The following is a 9,744-nucleotide window of genomic DNA, read 5'->3' as shown; positions in this document are numbered from 1 at the left end:
ACACACAAGGTCTAAAGACAAAACAAAATGGCACAGTATCAAGAAGTATAAAACCAGCTGATGGGTATAGAGGCATTTGTTAAGAGTGTGTCCTCTTCTCTAAATGCATGAAATATCTCCCAATTAAAAACTATAAAAAAGTTATAATCTCAACTTGACAATGAAGAGTGGGTCTTCTTCATTTACTGGGTAACCACATGCGCAGTAAGTGCTGGCTGTATGCTGGCACGCCTCTGGACGCAACGAGCAAGACCCACAGAGTCACTGCCCTTGTGGAGACGCCGTGCTCGTCAGGACAGACCAGAGTCAGACACAGCCATCGCAGCGAGTGTCACCAGCTCTAAAGAAGTAAAGAGAGGAATGTAACAGTGACCCAGAAGATGCTGTTCCTCATAAGGCAGACTGAGACCTGAAGAGTAAAAAGTCGTTCAAAGAGTAAAGAGAAGAGGAGTCTATGAAGAGCTATCAGAAAATGCACAGGCCCTGAAGCCTGACAACACTCTGGGAACCGAGACGTCACCGTTGCTGAGGCACGGTGAGCAGGGGGGGTGAGACTGGGTCCGAAAGGCGTGGGTGAGGCTCTGTGGTCTCGGCGAGTAGCGTAGATTGTATTTGAAGTGCACAGGGCAGCCAAGGGATGGAGGGCTGAAGGAGAGGGTTCAAGAGGACAAGATGACCCAGTGCAACCTTATATTATCATCAGTTTGTAACAGCACCCTGATTGCTAAATGGGTGATGACAGCAGGAAAGCAAGAAAAATAATAGAGAAACCTGGTAATGGCTTACAGCAGTAATTCAAGCAAGAGATGATATTGGCTTGGAGACAAACCCTGTCTATCTGACATACATACTGAAAAATATATTCAAGGGTATTGACAAGTGGAAAAAGCAGATTAAAGAACAGTATGATAGTAACACACCATGTTTGCCCCAAAAATGCATTGTTTGCATGACAGAAAGTTGGGAAACATATATCTGAATGTGGTGAGATTTCAGGTGACTTTATTATCTTTTCTAGTTGCTTATCTATGTGTTGTTACCTTCCTTTCATGGCCCAGACATTAATCCTGACTTCCAATCCAGTACTATTTCCAGTGAATCAGAACACACCTCCCATATCTAGATAGATGTTGGAAAGCGCTCCAATGGCCCTCAGACTAACACTGAACTTCGCCCCCTAAAAGGGTCTGATTTTCAGTGCCTGGGAGGGAGGTGATGATGGTAGGGTTTCACCTTAGATATGTCAAGTCCGAGACGTCCATATTAGTTCGGACAGCCATAACAAAATACCACCAATTGAGCGGCTAAAACAGTAGAAATTAATTTTCTCACAATTTTGGAGACTGAAAGTCTGAGATCAAGGTGCCAGCAGAGTTGGTTTCTTCTGAGGCCTCTCCTCGGCTTGTAAATGACCGTTTCTCTTGCATCTTCACAGGGTCTTCCCTTTGTGTGTGTCTGTGTCCTAATCCCCTCCTCTTACAAGGACACAGAGGTACTGGATTAGGGCTTGCCCTAATACCTCACTTTAATTTAAGTACCTTTAACGAACCTATCCCAAATACAGTCACATTCAAAGGTACTGGGGATTAGGACTCCGACATACAATGTGGGGAGTGAATGACACAATTCAGCCTCTAAGGATGTGCATCCAGAGGGAGATTTTCGGAAGATGTTAGGCATGTGGCTCTGCAGCTGAGCGCAGCGCACGGGGCCTGGAGGGAAAGACTTGGGAGTCTCTCCTGTGTGAGTACGAGGGAGCTCTACCTAGGGAAGCCTGTAGCATGAGGAGCGAAAATGACAGAGGGAGACAGAAGGAAAGAGCCCACGAAGGAGACAGAAAAGGCATGACCCAGAAGTAGGAGGAAGACTAGAAGAGAAGGTGGACACACACGTGTCAAGAAGGAGAATGGTCAACGGTGTCAAACTGTAGGAAGTGAAAAGCACCCTACAGACAGACCTTCCAGGGCCCCTCTTGGGCCACACCTCCATCCTCAGCTCGAGGCTGCCACCTGGGCTCCCCCTGAGAATAAAACAATCAGCCCGTCACCCAAGGCCCTCCATGGGATGGTTCTGACTCCTTTTGAACTTTATCCCTTTAGTGCCTTTCAAAACCCTTCAGCATTAGTGACAGGCGTTCCCACACCCTTGCCCAGAGTGCTGTGGCCCCTGTCCCTTTGTGCGCGCTACCTCCTCATGCAGGAATGCCCTCCCATTTATCCTGCTCATCCTGACCCAACTCCCTTTGAGGACAGCGCCCCTCTTAGCAATTTCTCTATCTGAAGTTCAGTTCTGTGTGTGTCTTTCTGTTGCACCGGGCTGTGGATTCTTCAGGAAAAATCCCGTCTATTGTTTATCTCTGGCTCCTCCTGAAGCCTGCCATGGTGCCTGGGATATGGCAGGTGCTCAAAAAATGGCTTTTGAACGAATGAACTAATGTTGTTTTGTACCAAGCAGGATTAAATAAGAATCCAGCAGCTGACATTTGAAAATGTCGATGCTACTGACTCAGCTGTTTGGGGGAAGGAGGAGTTTCCTTTGACAACTTAGTGATTCTCACATCTGCCAGACACGTAGATCCTCTTTAATGTGGCCCCTCATTACAAGGAGAGACAGTTACTCAGGATTCAGGTACTTTTGTACAGTGGGATTACGATGTCTGGAATTTAATATTGCTGTGTCCTTTGATATTCAATTCAGGGTCAGTAGAAATGTAACCATTCTCACTCTCTATTCGTGTTGAATCCAATCACTTAACAGGAGGATTAGAGCCTGCACACACTGGTCTTTAAGTCTTAAGAATGATATGTTTTTTTAATTTTGACACTATAAATATTTTCCAAATGTATTAATATTTAATCATTATTAATATTTTAATCTTCTTAACATGTTAATATTCTTCTTAACATGTTGTTAGTCTCTGAATATTGAGGGTAATATATACCTTAGGTTGTAGGATTGTATACAAAATTTCTCTACAATTTTTTTTGTAATTCTATGTACAGACAAGCTAGGGTACTGCTCCCTTCAAGACTGGCATCGAAGTCAAACCGGAACGTTACTGTAGCGTTAGGATGTGAAGGCGTTCATTATGGTAATACCTTGTATATGATGCTTTTTGAAACCTTTCCATATCTATCAGCTCATGTGACACTGCCTTGAGATAGTTTGGCTAATGTTATTACTGCCATTTTAAGCGTTTAAAAAAACTTAGACACAAAGAGATTATTTAAGAAGACGTAGGAAGTTGTCCGATCCATGACAAGACCAGGTCTCCTCCATCAACGCCAGGGTCTTACCAAGACCTTTGCTCCAGAAACCGCATTCCACAAATGATCAGTGATGAGGTTCAATGGCCTCTCTGGTCTCTTCTAATGCTGAGATTCTGAGTCCGCAGAGGAACATATTCCTTCCAACAGACCTTCACACACCAGCCCCTATTTTCTACGAGCTGTCGTGCTTAAGCTGTCGTGATCCGAAGGGAACCAGAATCATAACATTACAGTCAGGCCAATTATAATATTGCCTTAGGCAAGTTACACAACCTTTCAGCTTTCTCATCTGTAATTTGGGGGTAATAATAGCACCTACTTTCCAGGGTTGTTATGAAGCTTAGATGAAATAATATATGTCAACTCCTTAGAAAATTACCTAGGATATATTAAGCACTAAATAAATATTAGTTGCCATAACTAATGTGACTGCTATTATTATTATCATCATTCTTACGTTCTAGGATATATTTGTGCTTTTAGAACTATGTTCTAAGGATACTAAGGATAAACTCGTTAAATGTCTTCTCTATGTGAACTGTATATAAATCAGGGTCATGAAATAGAGTTAGCCAATTGATCATTCACATTCTAGAAGACAGAGCATTTAGATGCCTAGGAACCAGAATTCAAGCATCAATTAAAATATCCAGTCTCCTCACGGCTATAAAGACAATTCCCTACTGGAAATGGTCCATCAAGGGTTTGCTAAACCTTTCCCACAGGAGAAGAAGATTCAAAGGATTTTGCTACAAGTAGAAAACATGTAGAATCAGAATTTAAACCTCAAGGCTTTGAGCTTTCTTTTTAAATTCAATAGAAGTCCTTTCAAGAAGTGTAATCCATGTAAACATTTACAAACCTTACTATCAGCTGAAATGGGTGTCACATTTCAGATCAGAAAGTCTCCTTTTGGGTTAACTCCCTCTGGATTTGGTTGCAGCGTTTCCCGGGATTTGTGTTGTAGGGAGAAGAGCACGAGCAGGAGAGTTTCACCATCAGTGACGGAAACTGACAATCCACAGAAGACAGGACAGGGACGGGACAGGACAGGGATGGAGCGGGCTTCCTGTGTGCTCTCAGAGAGGGAAACCACTCCTCTGGCTACTAAGAATACTGTGAAAGGAAAGCTCAAAGGCAATAGTTCCGTCAAAGACTGAAGGGGTGAATATTAAGTCCCAATCCACATATATGTATCTCCTATCAGTTACTCTTCACACAACCTTATCACCAAGAATATTATTCCTTATTAACCTAAAATGGTGCAGAGACTCAGAAAAAAGTGAATAAGACTGTGGTCACACAGCTAGCGAAATACAAAGGCAGATTCAAGACCCAGAGCCCAAGCCCCTTGGCTGTCACAAGCTGCTATTTTCCATTTACTCAACAAAAATTTACAGAAGCACATCATTTTAAATTGATTAGGAATCAGCCAGAGAAACAGTGGTGAATGAGATATAGTTCCTATCCGCTGGGAATTTACAGCCCTGGAGGAGAGACAAACAACTGTGCTCAGAAAGCAGGAAGAGAAGTGAAGAAAGGAAGCGCAAAGGAGGGGCCACGACTCAGACCCGCACTCATCACAGGTCTGGAAGGGGTGGTCTTTTCAGAGATGCACCGACGGCACCATTCAGACTGACGAGCACACAAACTGTGAACACACCATGGTTTAGGTTCGCTGGCAGGGCCCCAGCCATCCTATCCCTAAGCAGACACCCAGGGTTGGTGTCTAGGGAGGTGTCTGCATCTTAACCAGTACCTCCAGAGTCCCCACCCCGTGTGGATTTCAGCAGGAGAATGAGAAGAAGGAGAAAGAAGGTAGTTGGATGACTCCAAACTACATCTTAAAACATGAATTCAGCTTCCCTCTCGGAGAAACTTCCCTGTCAATATCCCCGCTGAATTTTAAAGGACGCTGTTCTGTTTTGGTTAGGGGAGAGTACGGATCCACACGACACGGTCAAACATATTTGAGTTCACTGCTTTCTGGTCCCTCCCACATCAGCACACCGGCCAGACTAATGGGAGCTAAAGCTATGTTCAAACGAGAGTCAGCTCAAAATTACAAAAGCGCACGGACAACTTCCAGCCTCCAGATTCTCTCTTTCCACATCACACCTGCCCCACACAGTCAGCATCTCCTCCCACAGCAATCGCTCTCATTTGTGTCGTGTTCCTTATCCCAGGTAGGGTGCTAGGATGTCCAATTCTCCTTTGTCTATTCAACAGCAAAACTTTATTGGGTTCCTATTATGTGCCAGGAAACACACTATGGGCTGGAAGTCCCAGAAAGAGAATGAAGACGCCCATCTTCTCCCACTCACATAATAACCATCTGCCACCTGGACAAATCTGCCTGCTTAAATGGTGGTATTGAGAGTTGGCTAAAGTGGTTGATTCGGCCTGGGAATGGCAAATAAGCTAGCTGAGGTAAACAGTTAGGAACACTCGAGTCAGCCTGTTGAGCCTCAAGTCGAATCCAACTAGTTGTTTGAGCTTGAGCAAGTCCTTTGTTTTCTGTCCCTCAGTTTCTCCATTTTCAAAATAAAGACAGTTAAAATAGTTCCTAGCACAGAAGGTTGTGTGAAGATTTACAAAGAATACATATTGGAGCTGGCCCAGTGGCACAGTGATTAAGTTCACACGTTCCGTTTTGGCGGCCCGGGGTTCAACGGTTCGGATCCTGGGCATGGACCTACTCACTGCTTGTCAAGCCATGCTGTGGTAGGCGTCCCACATATAAGGTAGAGGAAGATGGGCACAGCTGTTAGCTCAGGGCCAGTCTTCCTCAGCAAAAAGAGGAGGATTGGCGGCAGATGTTAGCTCAGGGCTAATCTTCCTCAAAAATAAAATAAAATAAAATAAAATAAAATAAAATAAAAATAATAATAAATAAATAAAAAGAATACATATTGATTATGCAGAACGATTCCTGGCACATGATAGGTGCTCAGTAGATGTCAGTGTGTCTTTCTTGCTAAGCTGATTACTAGTTATACTGGCTGGGGTTACTTGGGTGCAGACATGCTGCAGAGTTAGGAATGCACAAGGTTTCTTAAGGAGGAATCTCTGTAAAGGACATGGAGAGGAAGCGGGGTAGACAGCGGGAGCTCTCTCTGCCAGCCCATCTAGCGGCTCAGGAGCAGAGGTTGCCCCTTAGAGGTGTCCTGCATTGGGCAGAAATGGCTGGGCCCTCATGCCACAGCCCTGCTCGGGGATTGGAAAGGAGCCAATGCAGAACGATTCCTGGCACATGATAGGTGCTCAGTAGATGTTATGAAGATGATAGGACCCAGAGAAAGGTACACCCTCAGCTCAAAGCTGAGACAGACGCTGAGGGATTTAACAGCTGAGGGCCGTTAACCAACCACACTCTTGCCGGCAGAGACTGACAGCGATTCCTTCCCTGCAAGGGGGCCTGAGTGGCATCTCCGTGGTGGGCACAGCAGTCACTGGCTGGGGTGCTGGACGGTAGGATTCTGAAGAAGTGTTGGAACTCCGTGGGCAAAGGCAAGTGGAGACATCATGATTGGCTAAGACATCAGCCATGGGGCTTGAGCAAGGTGGAGATGCCCGCCTGCTGAGAATTTGCCCTACTCCAGCAGAATGTCCCAAAACTCCTCCACCTCCTACAAACCCAGCTCTTTATTCCTTCTGCAGTGGTTTCCCTCAGACCTCAAGGCTGGCTGGAGGGCCAGGACCCCAGGACCCCGCTGCTTCCTAAAGCTAGTTCTGTATATACCACACTCGTCTACAAGGGAGGAAAGCTGTCGATGCTCCAGAAGCTCCAGATTGACAGACTCATAGAGCGTTGCCTCAGCTGTGGCTCCATCCGTCCTTCCCAGAACCTCCTCCAAGGCCCAGAATGTCTCAGGTGCACCCAGAGTGTCAGTCCAGGCCTGGAAGAAGGATAGCTTGCCTCTGGCAGAGCATCACTATTTACACCTCACCTTACTCCAACATGGACTTAGAGAATCTCCAAAAACAACGTAACTAGTCCAGTTCTTCTCATAAGGGCTTTTATCTAAATTAATGATGTGCTAGTGGGGAAACCAACAAAATGTAGACAGAGGACAACTGTGGGGAAAGTTTCCATGGAAAGAGGCTTTGGGAAAGAGTAAGATGCTATCAGGGACACAGTGAGAGTCATCCGCTCAGACAGGTGACAGATCATCTAACACTTAAGAACATTCTTGTTGTTTTGCAAGGGGCCTTCCGGCGGGGGCATCTGTGATTCAGGAATAGGGCTCACTTTTGCTGCCCATGTTTCACTTACAGGCCAGTACAGCAGGATCCAGGCTGTGGCAGGCGTGTGTTCAGATGCACCTGCCAGACAGCAGGAAGCCTCGACAGCTTATGGCAACATCCAGCTCCATCTCTCACCCGGTGGCAGCCACCTGCAGGAGGTAAATCTCCTAGGAAGAAACTAAGTCTCGATTGCAAGTTTCAAGTCTTAAACCTCCAAACTCCAAGTGCGGAAAGGAACTAAAACAACCTCTGATGTTGATATCTGCATTTCAGATTTAAACGTGTTTACGTTTTGAAAGTATTTCTTCATGAAGCATAATTGTTGGTCGTGAACAGTGCCTAGAATGGAGATGGTTTCTCGGTTCCGTAAATGCTTACTGACTGTTCAGGAAAGAACAAGGCAAAGCTGGCCTCCATCCATGAAGTTCGTGAGGTAGATTTATCAAGTTTCAGTCCAACATCCCTCGTACACTATATGTTGGTCCTCCTGTCTTCTCTGTGATTCCAAATCGTGCAATCACCATGACTCTTCTCCCACTTACCCAGAGCCGGCACCTCCCTAATGTCATCAACTTCTCTTTAGGATGCCTGTCCCTGATCCTTGTTCGCAACAGCCTCTGATCACAGCGGAGATCAGCAGAGACCATTCAGACCCCTGGTGTCAGCTTCCCACCCCTCACCTCACCTTGGAAATTTAGACTGCAACTCACTTAAAGGTCAAGAATGTAAGTGACCAAGAGGTGAACCTTGGGACAGTTCCAACTAGACTGCTAATAGGATTCCTCCAAAATGCCACAGCCATGGCCAGGGACACCTTTCCCATTTCCAGGCCACAAAGCACCAAGGACTACTCTGTGGCTTATCCTCAGCAGCTGGTCCGAGGGCACCTGAGCTCTGCAGGCTGCACAGGTGTGCTCTGTCTGCTCTCATTTATTTGACAGAGCTTTTTGCATAGTCGAGCGCCAGGAGAAATGAAAGCTACAGTCACAGCTCTGAAGCACCTCCTGAGGAAACCCATGGTTGGCCTTGGGCAAATTTTGATCTCAGGAAATTGGGCTTCTAAGGCCTCCCGCTTTAGTACCTGACTGTCCTCTTGCTCTGTGATGCTCCGATCACGCCCCACAGATATTTCTCTAAGAAATACTCCCATGTCCCATCAGAAAATACCTGCGAACATCTTCTGAGAAGACCTATCTGACCTTAACTGGGACTAGCTGCTCCCTTTCCTGTGACCTTATTGCATTATTGCCCTTATCCACATATCTGTCCACCTCAATAGGGTGCGCGATCCCTAAGGGTGGGGACCATGAACTGCCCATCTCAACCTAGGATACAGTAAGCTAGTGACTTGAATTGTGACTGATTTGCATTGAAGCATTAGAAGGAAACTATGAAGGAAAATATTGTTATATTCAGCTATACTAAAATTTAAAGATTCTTTATTAAAATAAAGATATAATCCTTTTACTCATATTTTAAAAACAAGCAAATTAGATCAACTAGCAAATCACCAAAAAACCACAAATAAATGAGAAAACATTCAACCTTACTAGTAGTTCAGAAAGAAAATACAAACAAGTTACAATTTTTTGAGTGGCAAACTGGCAAATACTCCACACACACAGATATATATACATCTTCTTTTCAATGTAAATTGCCAGCAGGGGAAGGGGGGCGTTGCTATAATTATCCTCATCAACTTTAAGTGTGTGTGTGGGTGCGAATGTCTGTGTGCTCGAGCGCCCGCATCCCACATCCGTATATCCCATATTCCTACCTCTAGACATCTGACCTAAGGAAAAAATCAGAGACGCAGATGAAGAGCCATGCGCAATATGTTTGCAATATTCCTTGTAATAGTGAAAAAAATGAAAACAACTCGTCTAATTGTAGGAAAGTGGTTGTTAGATCAACCAAAGTACACCCGACAATTGAAAACAAGTTTTATAAGAACGATTAGCGACATGAATGAAAGTTCATGACAAAGTGTTGAGAGGAAAAATGCAGGAAAAAATAAAAATTATTTTTTAAAAAAGAAGAAAGTAGTCAATAGTACAAATAATATACAAAAGTCATACAAGATAAAGTCTAAGAAGTGAATAGTTTATCAGTTTGGCATTTAGGAGGTCAGACTTATCCTTGGCAAAAGTATTTTTTCTTTGTCTACACCTTTAGAAACAGACAGTTGCTTTTCTGAGTGTCTCGCCAGCTCCCGGGCTCTCTGAGA

This window comes from Equus quagga, chromosome 14 (genome assembly GCF_021613505.1).
Source record: "Equus quagga isolate Etosha38 chromosome 14, UCLA_HA_Equagga_1.0, whole genome shotgun sequence".
NCBI lineage: Eukaryota > Metazoa > Chordata > Mammalia > Perissodactyla > Equidae > Equus > Equus quagga.
Note: the sequence above shows the minus strand (reverse complement) of the source record.